The sequence below is a fragment of the Typopeltis vanoorti genome, chromosome 23, assembly GCF_054136105.1.
Source record: "Typopeltis vanoorti isolate ZY-2024b chromosome 23, IOZ_Tvanoo_1.0, whole genome shotgun sequence".
Classification (NCBI taxonomy): Eukaryota; Metazoa; Arthropoda; class Arachnida; order Uropygi; family Thelyphonidae; genus Typopeltis; species Typopeltis vanoorti.
In genome coordinates, this window is record NC_143571.1 from 32548548 (window position 1) to 32563602 (window position 15055).

Consider the following 15055-nt stretch of genomic DNA (forward strand, 5'->3'; position numbering starts at 1 on the left):
CATCCTGGCAGGTGAGAGATCAGGAGTGTATGTTTGTAGAAAATGGGAAGAACTTTGATTTAGACATTAGTATAATTGACCTCAGTAGCATTAAGTCGGAAACCGGATGATACCGACCAAGAGAGACAAGTAACATGATTGTGGGTGAGGATAACAAGCAGAACGTGAATGAAAAAAAAAAAAAAGTAGGGAGTGTAGTAGGTTTGAAACATCAAGTTTCTTTAAGACAGCGTTAACTGGAATGATGAATGTAGAGCAAGTGTAGGTAGCTTGCAGAGAAAGAGTGATGTGCTGAAAGTAAAAGTGGAATGTATTGGGAACAAGCTGAGAAGTGTGAAGTGTGATGGGCGTGATTAGGCATGGAAATAATGAATGCAAAGCGGATCAGAATAGACCTGAGAAATAGTTATGGGAATGATGGAAGGAAAGAGAATAGGAGAACCAGTAAGAGAGAGAGAAAATGAGAGAAGTGTGAGACAGTGCCAAAACCAGGGATGGAGAGATGACAAACAATAGATGAGTGGAGGAACAAAGAAAGAAAGTAAGTCTTAGAGGAGAGAGAGTGAGGGATGCAGGTGGGTAAGGAAGAAAGAGTGGTAAGAGGTATGATGTATGGAGATTCAGTGATCTCTTGTGTATAAAATATAATGCCAGAGGAGTGTTTGCATTGCAGAATGATAGATAGCGTGACTATGGCAATTAAACGAGGTGAAAGGAATGGATTAGATGATTGTGATGGTGGCACAAATCAGGTGGCAAGAGGTTCATGCTTGAGGTTGTATGGAAGAAGACTGATAGAGGGAAGATAGTGAGTGTGTTGCTAGGTATGATAATGCAGAGCTGCCGAGAAGAGCATCAATAATGAATAGTATAATAGACAGAATGTATCAAAAGAGAGGCTTGGATTATGTGGATGCTTGGAGGGATGGAAAGGAATTGTATATGAGAGATGGCTTGCTTTTGAATGAGGAAGGACAATAGGCATGTGGAGAGAATGCTGTTCTCTGAATGAGTCAGTGTGTCAATGCAGGGAAACTAGAATTATCCAGGTGGATTTTAGCAGGGGTGGCCTCTTCTGGGAATAGGCACTTGGGAGAAGGAGAAATGTTTAATCTAATGGAGTCTGGAGGGGATAATGATGGGTATAGAAACAGTGACAATGCCTTGATTCTTTATACCAATGCCAGGAGTATCTGGAATGAAGGAGATAAATTGGTAATGCTGATAGCATCGGCCTGTCAAAAGATTATTGGGATCTAAGACATGGTTGATAGAAGATGATAAACTAACAGGAATAGAAGTAGCAGGGTATAGCATTTTTTGACAGGATAGAAACAGAAAACTCAGTGGTGGGGTACTGCTACTGCTTATGATAAGTGATGACAATGTCCTCTCATAGTGGAGGATTTGGAGGGCAATAGCACTAATGATTTTGAGAGCATATGAAACGAGGTAGAGGTGGACAGGACAAAATATTTAGTGGGGGGATGTGCTACAAGGATGCATAGAGGGCAAAGAGCAGAAAATGTTTAGGTAATTAAGGTTGGCTAATGCAAAAAAAAGAATGATTATTATGGGAAATCATAACTACAGTATAAATTGGAAAGAGGAAACTGCATGTGGTAGTAATGGAATGGAATGAAATTTTTGGAATTCTTGAAGGACAAATGTCTTAGCCAACATGTAGTAGAAGGAACATGAGGTTCAAGAGTTTTAGATTTGGTCATAGCATCAGAAGATCTGATTATAACTGAGAAGGCATCTCTGCCCACAGTTGTAGAGAATGACCATGTGATTTTGATTTGAAGCTGAATAGACATGACAGAGTATCAAAGAGAAAGGAATATATATGTGAAATTATAAGACAGGTGACTATAGTAGTCTTAGATATCAGCTTGGAGCAGTTCCATGGACAGAGGAATTGGAAATGCAAGATGGCATCAGTGCTTGGGAAATTGTGAAGGAATATTAGCAGCAATAGCAAGTTGTATATTGCAAATAAAGAAGAGTACACAATTTGGTGTAAAGTGGATGCCAAACAATATCAAAAGGAAACTGCAGGTAAAGAGGTTATAGAAGAAATATAGGGAAAGGGGTGGAGAGCAGATGCATGAAGAATATAAGACTCTGGCTAGGAGAGTGACTAGTATAGAAAGGAAGGTAAAACTTAAAATAAGAAGAGATTCACCGCAAGATCCAAAGAAAATCCTAAGATATTTTTTTACTATGTGCCAGTAGGAGGAGAAATTATTGTGGAAGAATAACATTGATGGATAAAAATGGGAATAGTGTGACTGATGCAAAGCACATAGTGGTGTTGTTCATTGAACACTTTAATAGTGTATTTCAGCCTGGAGAAGTAGGTTTTAATATTAGAGGGACAGGGCAAGTTTGAGGTTTAGATTTGTAAGAAGAGAGTTTGTTTCAAATACTGAGTACTCTGGATGCCAAAGCAGTGGGACTGAATGGAATTTCACCACATGGTTTGAGAGAATGTTCTAAAGAACTGAGAGCTCTGCTGACCTGGAGTTTCAATGAATGTCTGGCCTTGGGAAGGGTGCCTAAGAAATAGAAGGAGGATAAGATACTATTGCATAAGTGTCAAACTATAGACAAATTTGTGTTTCATCAGTAATTGTTAAGATCTTGGAGAAATTAGTACAGGATCATTTACAGCATTAGGCAGATGAAAGTAATGTTATCTCTGAGGAGAGTCAACATGGATTTGTTAAGGGGCATTCTTGTTTTAATAATATGATTGCCTTTTATAATAAAGTGACAAGAGTGGTTGATGAGAGAAAGGAGTATTCTGCCTTTTTTTTGATTTTACAAAGGCATTTGATAGGGTACCACATGATAAGCTGATATTTAAGTTGCAGCACATGGGTTTATATGTCAGGTTAGGGAACTGGATTTGGGATTGGCTATCTGATAGGTATCAGAGTTGTGTATGCGGAAGTAGTATCAAGGAAGCAGAAGGTTAGAAATAGGGGTCCCTCAGAGCTCAATAACAGGACCTCTTTATATGAGTGACATTGTCAATGGACTGCAGGGAGATATTCAGTTGTTTGCAGATTATGTGAAACTAGGATAGGTTATTAGTAATAGTACTGATGCGGCAGGCCTGCAAGAGGATTTGAATGAACAGGGCAAATCAGCAAATGAATGTGACTTCAGTTTAATTCAGCTAAATGTAAAGTCTTGAAGTTTGGAATGCACTGATGAGAGGCTGCATAGTCTGTTGGAGGAACTGTACTGGAAGAAGTGGGGAAGGTAATATGATGTTGATAATTGATAGAAACATGAAATTCAGAGAACATTTGCAAAGGTGGAGAATGTAACTCAGAGGATTGCTGCAATACTGAGACAATACTGAGAAGGAAGCTGATCATCAGAGAAAAGAGTTGTCATTCCATTTTGTAACGCCTGATCAGACCACACTTGGACTATTGGTCTCAAATTTATTCCTCCAGATTTGAAGGGGATAAATTAACAATGAAAAGAATGTAGGGGCAGATAACAAAGATGGTATTAGGGCTGTACAATGTTAATTATGAGGGTAGGCTGAGAGAATGTGGACTGCAGAGTTTGGTAGATAGAGGAAGGTGAGGTGACATGATTGAGACTTTTAAATTGTTGAGAGGTTGAATTGTTGAACATCCAGATTGACAACTGGAAGTCCTTTTGTTTGGTTTGAATGAGTGAGGACAAGAAGCCATCCCTGGAAGTTACAAAGGGAAGTTGTGAACAAGAGGGTAAAGAGTGGTTTCTTTACTATACTGAGTTTAAGGAGTGGTATGATAGGCTTTGTGCTTTTTATCGTGGGCCTCCTATACAATGAATATTTTGACTCCATGGAGTCCTGAATCATCATCATCATAATAATAATCTTCCTCCTCAAATTAAATTTACCATGGACTTAGAGGTAAATCGATCTTTGCCATTTTTGAATACACTTATTGAGGTGGTATCTGAACGGAACACACTCAATTTCTCAGTTTACAGGAAGCCAACAAACACCAAATGTTACTTACATACCACATCCCATCACCACCTGTGCAGAAAACAGCATTATCCAATTCCTTATGCAATAGGTCTTACAGAATTTCCACTAAGGTAGATGAAAGAAACCAAGAGTTACAATTTCTAAGTTCCATCCTACTAGAGAATGGCTAGAATAGAACATTAATCAGAAAAATCCTCTGTCAACCTTCTGAACCATTGGATGAACATGAAAACCAATACTTTAAAAGAGGTAATTCGCCCATATATATATATATATATATATATATATACACACACACACACAATCAGATAGATAAAATAGCAAGGAATCTGTGTTAACAAAATATAAAGATTGCCTTCTATCCAATCAGTGAGATCTCTAATTACATGAAATCTCCCCATTCATCTCTTAAAAAAACAGGTACTTATAAGATTAGCTGTAGTTGTGGTTTACACTACATAGGTCAGACAGGTAGATCAGGAGATTTATACCAATCTGAATGCTTAAAAGACATTGAGAATAAAAGAAAACACAAGTCAGGACTGCTAGCATATACAAAATATCAAGTATATGGCATCAAACAAAAATGCTTCACATAAATTACACATTTTTCTCAAAAAATCAAAAAATCATCTGAAATGATAAAACATCATCTACAATGTAACAATAAGCAAGGGATGATGTTTACACGAGGTCTGGTCTTTTCTAATTCATTATGACATGTGCATAGTTGCCAGCAGTACATGAGCCAGCAAACAATGTCACATAGCAAATGTGAGCTCTCTGTTGTTAACGTTCATTACCTGTTTTTATTTTTGAAAGATTTTTTTCAATTGGTTATACTATAAATTAAAGATGCGAAGAAATTATATTCTTGGTTTCATCCTTTATCCAAGTGTAAGCGAACAAAGTTTGTAAGTGAAGTAACTTCACGACTGTGCTACTTATATATAGAGGCTAATGACTTCATATCAATTCCCTTAGTATCCTATAATGCAATTCACATATCCTTAGAGACATGTATAATGCTATGCATTCTGAGAATATAATTTCTTGGCATCTTTAATTTATTTACCTGTTTTTAGTTATTCTCCTGATGATGTAAAACAAATGATTTTTACAAAACTAGTGGAGAAATCAATAAAAGTAGTTTACTATTCTATCTGATTCTGTAATTGTGGATTAATATGAACAAAAACATTTCACTCCACAAATGCTTATGCAATGATATAGGATTTGAATATCAATAGGGATATCCAGTCTTGAAATTTAGAATCCACAGATGGGTATCCTGTTGACATATCTCTACTAAAGGAAGTGAATGAGGCAAGGGGTGTTGGAGTGATCATTGATAATAATTTGAAGTTTAGGACACATATATATTGCAAAGGTGGTGAGGGCAACTCAGAGGACTGCTGCAATGCTAAGAGATGATCTCTGATCAGTAGAGATAAGAGTGGTGATTCTATTGTATAAAACCCTGAAAAGGCAACATCTGAACTATTGTGCCCAGATCTGGCTGGGATTTGAAGAGGATAAAGTAACCTGGAAAGATTACAGGGGCAGATAACCAAAATGACAGTGTTCTACAATTTTAGTTATGAGGATAGACTGAGAGCATGCAAACTACATTGTTTGTGGAAGGGTGAGAAGTGGCTTTTTTGCATGGAGGGTGGTTTGACCATGGAATTTATTGCCTAATAGATTGTGAATGGGTTTAAAGAGTGGTGTGACTAGGGTTACCATACATCAGCATTTATACAGACATGTCCGCATTTTGATAATGAAAATATCTGGAATATGGAATAATGGAAAGAAATAGACTCACCATAGAATCTGTGAAAGGATTTGCTATAGTTAAATTTAATTACAGACATTTTACATGTAAAAATATGTTCGACTATTTGTGTCGAAACAAAGAACTGCTAAAGAAAATTAGGTCTAGTGAAAAATATGCATGGGCTGCAAAGTAATGTATGTAGTGTGATAAGTCTAATTCTTTTTCATGTAGGCCTACTCTTGTTTCATAAGACTTATGATGACACTTAAAATCTCATATTTTTGTGTGTTCTAATAAGCATACTCATCAGATCTAATTAATGAAAAGCTTACAAAGGTAAAGATTTCAAACATATGCATTTATGTTTGTGTCCGGAATGAGTTGGTCAGGCGATGGGGTGTCATCATTTTGGCATTTTAGAATGTGGTAACCCTAGGTATGACAGACTTTATATTGTCTAAGATGGCCCTCCTGCAATGAGTTGTATGACTAAATGGAAGTCTGAAATAATAATATATGTACCTTGACATGTCGGCAATGTAAAGTAAGGAGTTAGTGCCTTTGCAATTGATTTCTGGACTTGTATGGGATGGTTTGTCAGAAAACAATTTTTTTAATAATAAGAGGTTATTTTGGAAAAATTGGCAAAATAAAATTTGCATTCAAGTCCATTTCACCATTCTCAACAAAAACTTAGGTATTATTACACTTTAAAACACAGAGCATTAGATATAATCAAGAATGATGAAAGAAAAAGAATAACTTCAAATCCCATTTTGCCAATTTCTCCAAAATGTTTACTCAAGGAAGTTATTCAAAAAATTATTTTCTGACAAATTATTATTATTATTATTATTATTCAGGCCTCCAAGGAGTCAAAAGATTCATCGAGGGAGGTCCTTTCTAAGACATAAAGTCTGTCAAGACTCATCGAGGGGAGGTCCCCCCCTGAGAAACACAAAGTTTATCATACCACTCCTTAAACCCACTGACCGTTCTCGCTCCCACCACTCCATCAGGCAATGCATTCCACGGCTCAACCACCCTCCACACAAAGAAACCACTCCTTACCCTCTTGCTCACAGTTTCCTTTCGTAACTTCCAGGGATGGCCTCTTGTCATCACTCCTTCCCGCTGATCAACCAAGCGAAAGAACTCCCCAGTGTCAACCCTGTAACCACCTCTCAACAGTTTAAAAGTCTCAATCATATCACCTCTCCTTCTTCTATCCACCAAACTCTGCAGTCCACATTCTCTCAGCCGATCCTCATAACTATCCTTGTACAGTCCTGAAACCATCTTTGTCATCCGTCTTTGTATCCTTTCCACAGTTGTGCAAATCTAAAGTCAATTACACAAGCACTAGCTCCTTACTATATGTTGGCAACATGTCAAGGGAAATAGCACATGTATTAAAACCTGTTGATACCAGAACAGTCTTCAGGCCAGTTAACACTTACAAAGCTTCCTACTTTCCTAAAGACAACATTCCATTTTATAAACACCCAAGAGTATACAAGATCCCTTGTTCCTATAGAAAGGTCTACAACAGCCACAATAAGCAAGAGCACTTAGATAATGTTGAAAATAAGAAAAACATGGTCTAGTGCACACATTCTGACACTGCAGGCTGGCCATTTCCCATGCCTTACATAGAAGAAAACACATTTGATAGAATGTTCAAAAAGTCTTTTGAGCTGATTCACTCAAATGGCACATTAAACAAAAAGCAAAGAATTATATGTAGATGGGTTTCTGTGGTTAAGCAGTTCTGTAGGTAGTTTTCGGTATCGAGACCACATATTAATATAAAGAGTTTATTAAAAATAAACGATTAAAAAACCCAAAAGGTTTCATACGTCATAAGACTTGCATCATCATAGGTAATGGTATATAAAAGTTTTACACAACAAAAATTTTTGATGAAGGCTGACAACACTTCATGTAAAATCAAGCCTTGATTTTTATTTTTGTAATGGATCCATTGCAAAAAATAGGCATAATTAAAATTTTGTGAGACAGGGCATACGATATATCTAGCACACAAATTAAAAGAAATGGAGAATTACACTACCTGGCACAGAACCTCACACTTAATGGTTTTGAACCCAAGACGATCAAAAAAATTCTTAACATACTTCCTGCAACTCCCTTACTTTAACAAGATTTCAATAATGCAATCATACTGCCATACATCAAAAATGTCAGACAAATTGGCTATGTTGCTCTACAGTACAACATAAAAGTGGCTTTTCTACCTTTACAAAAAAAATCCAGATTCCTACATTTGCCAAAACACCACATCACCCAATGAAAAAACCAGGTGTCTATGAGATTCATTGCTCTTATGACATTTCTTATATAGGCCAGATGGGAAGGTTGGTAGAGATCTGAATGTCTGAATATGTAAAAGATGTCGAAAAAAGAAGGAAGCACAAATCAGGTTTAGCATTCCACACAGACAATACTGGCCATCGAGTACTCTGGCAACAGACAAACATGTGTCATATATTGATAATAACTGTTTCACAAGAAAATTTAAAGAAGTTGCACAAATGCTCAGGATCCCTACCCATTGCAATAAAAATCAACGCTTGAATTTACATGAAATGTTGTCAGCCTTCATCAAAAATTTTTGTTGTGTAAAAATTTGATCAAAAATTTGACTGACATGGACCTTGGATATAGCACAGATGAACCACAGAATGTGACAACAACTAGCAATGTTCCAACATGCATACAGTAACAAATATATCATTTGGATTCTGGTTTCTCAATTAATTATCAGTTGTGAAGTTATAATCAGTATCTAATATGTATAATTAATTCTCAATAAGCTTTTGTTGTGTAAAATTTTATATACCGTTACCCCTGATGATGTAAGTCTTACAATGCATGAAACTTGTTGGGTTTTTTAACTGTTTAATTTTTAATAAACTCTTTATATTAATATGTGGTCTAAATACCGAAAACTTCCTACACAAGGAATTATATTTCATGATATCTGGAAGTCCTTAATTTATGTATATAACATTCAAGCCATCTGTTATGCTAATAATCATCTAAGGCATCTCTTGTGCTAATAATCATCTATAAGCCCTACAAAATAATATATAAACTGCACATAATGTACCTAATGATATGTGTGACTGAATGACTGTTCACTGTCTTTCAGTCTGGAAAATAACAGCTGTTTGTACAGTTTTAGAACTTTTTGTATACTCCTTGTAAATCTTTGTAAAAATGCTGTCAGATAGTGAGGAGTGAAATGTAAAAAAATAAATTTAGTTTAGAAATCTACAAGTTGAATATATTCTAATTATTTATATAGTTAATAAAAAAAAGTCCTCCTATTTGTTAAAAAAAAAAGAAGAAATCTATTGACATTTTTCTTGAAGAGTTAGAGATTGTTGTGGGTGGGAAACTTCTCATGAGGAAGGGTGTTCCAGAGGACAAGAGGTACATGAGGATGAGCAAGTCTGGTGTGTTTGAAGATGGGCTGAAAAGGAGTGTGTTGGACAACTGCTGCTCTTATTTTGATGGCTCTGATAGAAAGCAGAGCAATTTTGGCTTGCATTTCAGTGGAGCAGTGACCACGGAAGTACCCGTAGAAAAGACACAGAGCTGATACAGTGCATCTGTGAGACAGAGGTCGACATGAGTCAGTGAGAGAGATTATCTATGAGCCAAATTGTTCTCCTTTAGATTGCATCAAAAATTTTTAGGTATATTTTGGTTGCATCATCCCAAACATGTGAATGTTACTCTAATTAGAAATGGAAATTTTGAGATTTATAGCACTGGATGAGCAAAAAAGAAAAATATTGAACAGAAAGAGAATGCCTATTTTTTTAGAGGGCTTAAGAAACTATTTATATGATGTTTATTCCAGGTAAATGGAAGTAAATGTCAGTCCAAGAAATGATATCGGATCTTGTCTAGTGATTTGTGTTACTGTGGGTAAGAGTAGATGAGCTAAGATTCCTTTTATGAGGGGGAAAAAAAGGCAGGCTGCATTTCGGTAGCAGTGAATGTGACTAGGTTAAGGCATGGTTAAGGTCTTTCCATGGTATGTGTCCAGTGATGTAGGTTAATCATTTTAATGTTCCCGTTCATGTTGGCTGTCGTTGATCAACTGATAGGCCTCTATATAGGGTGGAGAAATTGACTATTGATGACCTTTCTCCATTACTGCAGTGAGGATTAAGGAGATAACATTTGGTTGACAATTTAACAATAGCTTTTTTGTCTCCCCTTTTTTGGAATATGTTGGGTATATACTTGATTTCATACATGGGATAAGTGCCAACTGATTATAAAAGATTACAGATAATATAATAATAATATAGGATAGGTGTTAGTTCCGGAGCATAAATCAGTATAATTGGGACCAGAAAATGTGTCTGAGCTACATAGATTTTTTCTGATGTTTTTTTTTTTTTTTGTCAACAAAGCCACAGTGGACATATAGTGCACCGTTTCTCAGCTCATGCAATGGTTGGAGTTGGTTGTCTGCACAGGATTTGGAGGATAAGATCTTTATCTTTAAGTGATGTAATGATTCCATCTGGATGAGAGAGGCATAAGTGCAGGGTGATAAAAAGTTGCATCTGATGCCTTTTGCAAGGAATGAAGTTATGCACCCTTTCATTTGGACAGCAGGTGAGTTTTCTGTAATTGGCCTTTATACAATCAGATTTCAATTTTCAGATAGCTGTTTTGCATTTATTGCATAAATGTACTTGAAATTATATATATATATATCAACATCATTTTATTATTATATACTATATTAAATCTTTGATATTTTAAAGCTTCTAGAGTAGTGTTTCTCAACGTTTTTTGGATCATTCCCCACCTTAATCAAAATCAAAGATTTTGATGCCCCCCTCTAGCATAATAGCCAGCGAAGTTCTGAAAAAGTATAATATAAATAGGTTCTTCAATTAAAGATGGAACATGGGTAAAACTGTTTTTAATTTGACTTTCTTCAATGAATATAAATTTTATATTACACTTTTTATGTTATAAAACATAAATTGAACTGAACTCACGAAAATAAAATCAGAGTTAATGTGATTCTTGAGTTTGATGTCTGCTGCAGAGAGTTTTTATTTGAGGTACTAATTTAGTCAATTTCAATCTCAAATCCCCATGGTTTGTGATATCCAGATGATTTTTTTTTTCCAGTAACAAGTCATTTTACAGCACTAAAGCCTCATTCAACTAAATATGATGACGGGAAGGGCAACAATAATTTTTTGCAAAACTAGTTGAATTTCGGAATTTTGTTTCTGTCTTGTCAGAAAGCCATGCCATTGTTCTTTTTATGTTGAATAAAGTTCTAATAGACTCATCATTTTGCTTTTCTGAGAGTTCTTCTTGAAACTGTATTTATGTTGACTGCTGTACTGTTGTCAGCTTTTTTTCTCAGAAAGTCAGGGTTGCATCATTGACAATTTATCGCCGACAATAGTGATTTTTTTGAACATCAGTGATGAGGTGATGAATGCAACATCATTTTCTAATTGTCCCCCCCCAAAATATTCAAATCCCCCCGTGGGTCGTATGCTCCACTTTTTTGGGAAATACTGTTCTAGAGTGATTAGTGGTAAAAGTAAAGCAAAAGGTTTTTTTTTTTTTTTTTTTTTTTTTTTTTTTTTTTTTTAACTGATAAGAGCTAGATTTAGGAGTTTTTGATGTTCATTTGTATTTTCAATAACTTATTACATGATTTATCGTTTAATTACTTTGTGGATTTGTTTAGTTAGAGAAGAGTTAATATGATAGAGTTTAAGTTGATTGGAATTTAGAGGATTAATACAGAAGGTATTATACAAAACATGGGAGTAGGGATGAATAAGAGGCATACCTGCAAATATGTGAAGTGAGAAGTAGTCTTATGTAGAGAATAGCGGATGGATTACTGGAGGAGGTAGAGGAGATGAGAAATTTGGGAGTGGTGGTTGACAAGGACCTAAAATTCAGGGGCCGCATTATATTACACAAGTTATGAAGACTTCCCATTGGATATGGAAATGATATGGAGGATCCTGATATGCAGAAATAAAGAGTTATAATGCCATTGTATAAGACCTTGATCAGGCCTCATATGGATTATTGCGCACAGATTTGGTCAGTGGGTTTTCATGGTGACAAGGACGTGTTAGAAAGGATCCAGCAAAGATTCACAAAGGTGGTCGGTGGTCTTTCCAGTGTGGGGTACAAGGACAGATTGAGAGAATGTAAATTGCAAAACTTCGAAAATAGAAGGGGGGGGAGGATGTAATTGAGATATATAAACTAGTGTCAAGGATTGTCATCAGGTTGACATGGAACAGAATTTTCATAGAATAGGAAATGGGGATAGAACAAGAGGCCATCCCTGGAAACTGGTGTGAGTAGAGGAGTGAGGAGAGAGTTCTTTATATGGAGAGTGGTTGGTCAGTGGAATGCATTGCCTGTGTTGTGAATGTAGATGCACTGAATCAGTTTAATGAATAGTTGAATGAGCTTTGTGTGCGATTACCTCCAATGACTGGTCTCTGACTACATGAAGGTCAGATGTTAATAATAATGACAGACATGTTGACAGCTGAGTGAAACTTTCTGTGGTGAGTCTATTGAATTTATGGAGGGCTGCCAATAATAATCATAAATACATTAGTTAAAGTTAATATTTGTTTATTAATGTGCATTACTAGCGAAATTTTAAAGCATATTTGTTAGTTTATAAAAAAAAAATCTGATTTTATCTCTTAAACTTTTCGAAGTTTTAAGTACTTTCCTTATATATATATATATATATATATATATATATATATATATATATATATATTTTTTTTTTTTTTAAAAAGAATTGAATGACTAAAACCGAGATTTAAATAAAAAGGTTTTAATATTAAAACACGACTAGTTTCGGCTTATAACAGCCTTCATCAGGTGACATTATAAAAGAAAGAAAGAAGAAAAAACACTAAAACACTGAAGCTTAAATAAACTATGAACAACATTTAATATAAACTGTGAATCTTAAGCAGCCACAATACAATATAATAACAAAGTAAATCTTATAAGAAAATTTGAAACATTAAAAAGAATACAAAATAATAGGAACTTCTCAAAACCACACATCAATGTTGACAAAGTCGTTATCAACAAATCTTCTTATATACTTTCAGATGAAGAAAAAAGCATCCTTAGTAAAGGTGTAAACTTTATTCCTTCCCCAAAATTTATACCAAAGGAGACGCTACTTACAAAAATAGAAAAAGCTACTTTTCTCCCTTCACAAGATGCAAAACTTCTACGTATTGAATCAATCTTTATTATCAATAATGCAAAACCACCTGCAGATAACATTACTTTAACAGAACGCAAAGCTATTAAAAGTTTAAAAATCAACAGAGATATAATTATCCTTCCTGCGGATAAAGGCAATGCAACAGTCATCCTCAACTCTGAAGATTACCTGAATAAAATGCTTGAATTAAACTACAAAATGATACCTACTCAATACTCGAGAGATATCCAACTCGTGAACTTCAAAAACATACAAACAACTTATTAAAAACAATCACTGAATTATCCCAAAACATTTGCTTATCTCTATGCTCTCTCCATCCGTTAATTCCTTGCATATATGGTGTTCCTAAAATCCATAAAGAGAACACCCCACTACGCCCCATTGTAGAAGGTATCAATTCTCCGACGTACAACCTTTCAAAATATCTTGCCAAATACCTCAAAAGTTTTTCATGCAGGTCGCCATCCTTTATCAAGAACACTACAGAATTTGTTTCATAGATCAAGGATATAACAGTTAATGAAGATGAAATCATGACTAGCTTGGACATAACGTCTTTGTTTACTAATGTCCCAACAGATGAAGTCCTAACATTACTCAAGGATAAGTTATCCAAAAAAATGTTAGCCTTGCTTACCCATTGCATCAAGTCTGGTTACTTCAGATTTCAAGATAATATATACAAGCAAAATCATGGGCTGGCTATGGGTAATCCTTTATCCCCTGTACTTGCAAATATTTACTTAGAGGATTTTGAAACCAAGGCTATCTCTTCCTTTATTTTAATACCTAAAGTTTGGAAACGCTATGTAGATGATGTCTTCATTATCTGGAGCCATGGACATGATTCCCTTATGGTTTTCCTCGAACATCTCAATAGCCGACATCAACGTATTAAGTTTACTGCCGAGCTTGAAACCGATAATTCCCTGCCTTTTCTTGATGTCAAACTGACCCGCTCTTCTGGTAAACTCAAAATATCGATATATAGAAAGCCCACACATACCAACAGATATCTACACAGTCAGTCCCATCATTTCCCTCCTCATAAGCTTGGAATAATTTCCACCTTGGGATATAGAGTCCGTTCTCTTCTTGATGACCCAAATGAACTTCTTACAGAAATAAACCATCTCAAAACTTCTTTCAAAGTTAATGGATATTCCAAGAAAATCATTGACAAATTCCTTCTTAATCCTCCTAGACATCACTCAGAAGAAACAAATAGATTCAAAGGCAATATATCTATTCCTTACATAAGTACTGTTTCACATAAATTAGCATAAGTTCTAAGAAAACAAATTCCTTCTTAATCCTCCTAGACATCACTCAGAAGAAACAAATAGATTCAAAGGCAATATATCTATTCCTTACATAAGTACTGTTTCACATAAATTAGCATAAGTTCTAAGAAAATACAATATCAGAATCTTGTTCACTCCACTTCCAAAGATCCGTTCCTTAATTAGCCACCCAAAACCTGGTCATCATCAACTCAAATACCCTGGTGTATATAAAATATTGTGTGATTGTGATATTCCTTATTTTGGGCAGACAGACAAATCTGTCGAAATGCGTATGGAAGAACACATGAGGGACATTACTTACAAGAGACAGCGAGCCAGTGCATTATCAAATCATATCCTTTTCTCAGCTAAACCTAATGATGATAACCAAAGTCACACAGTCTGCTGGGAAAAATCTACTAACATCTTCTGTTGCAATGATGAACTAGAGAGAAAAATCGTGGAATCTAGAGAAATCATCTTCAATCCTGTTCATCTAAATAATAACTTGAGCTACAGCCTCCCAGATAGTCATTCAGCTGTAATCATGTACTGGCATTCACGAGATGCTACTAGCATGCACTTTCCCAACAATACAACAAACGAAAGAACAGATTTAAATACAGCCACAATGTTTTGATGTCAGTTATGTATAAAGACTCTCTATGTTGTTCATA

General features: G+C 35.4%; 1 protein-coding gene across 1 annotated transcript in view; it reads left to right on the forward strand.

Annotated features, from left to right (window-relative positions):
* The window catches only part of LOC150093744 (dynamin-1-like), a 300405-nt gene that overhangs the window by 164901 nt on the left and 120449 nt on the right, over nucleotides 1-15055 (forward strand). The window lies entirely within an intron of this gene.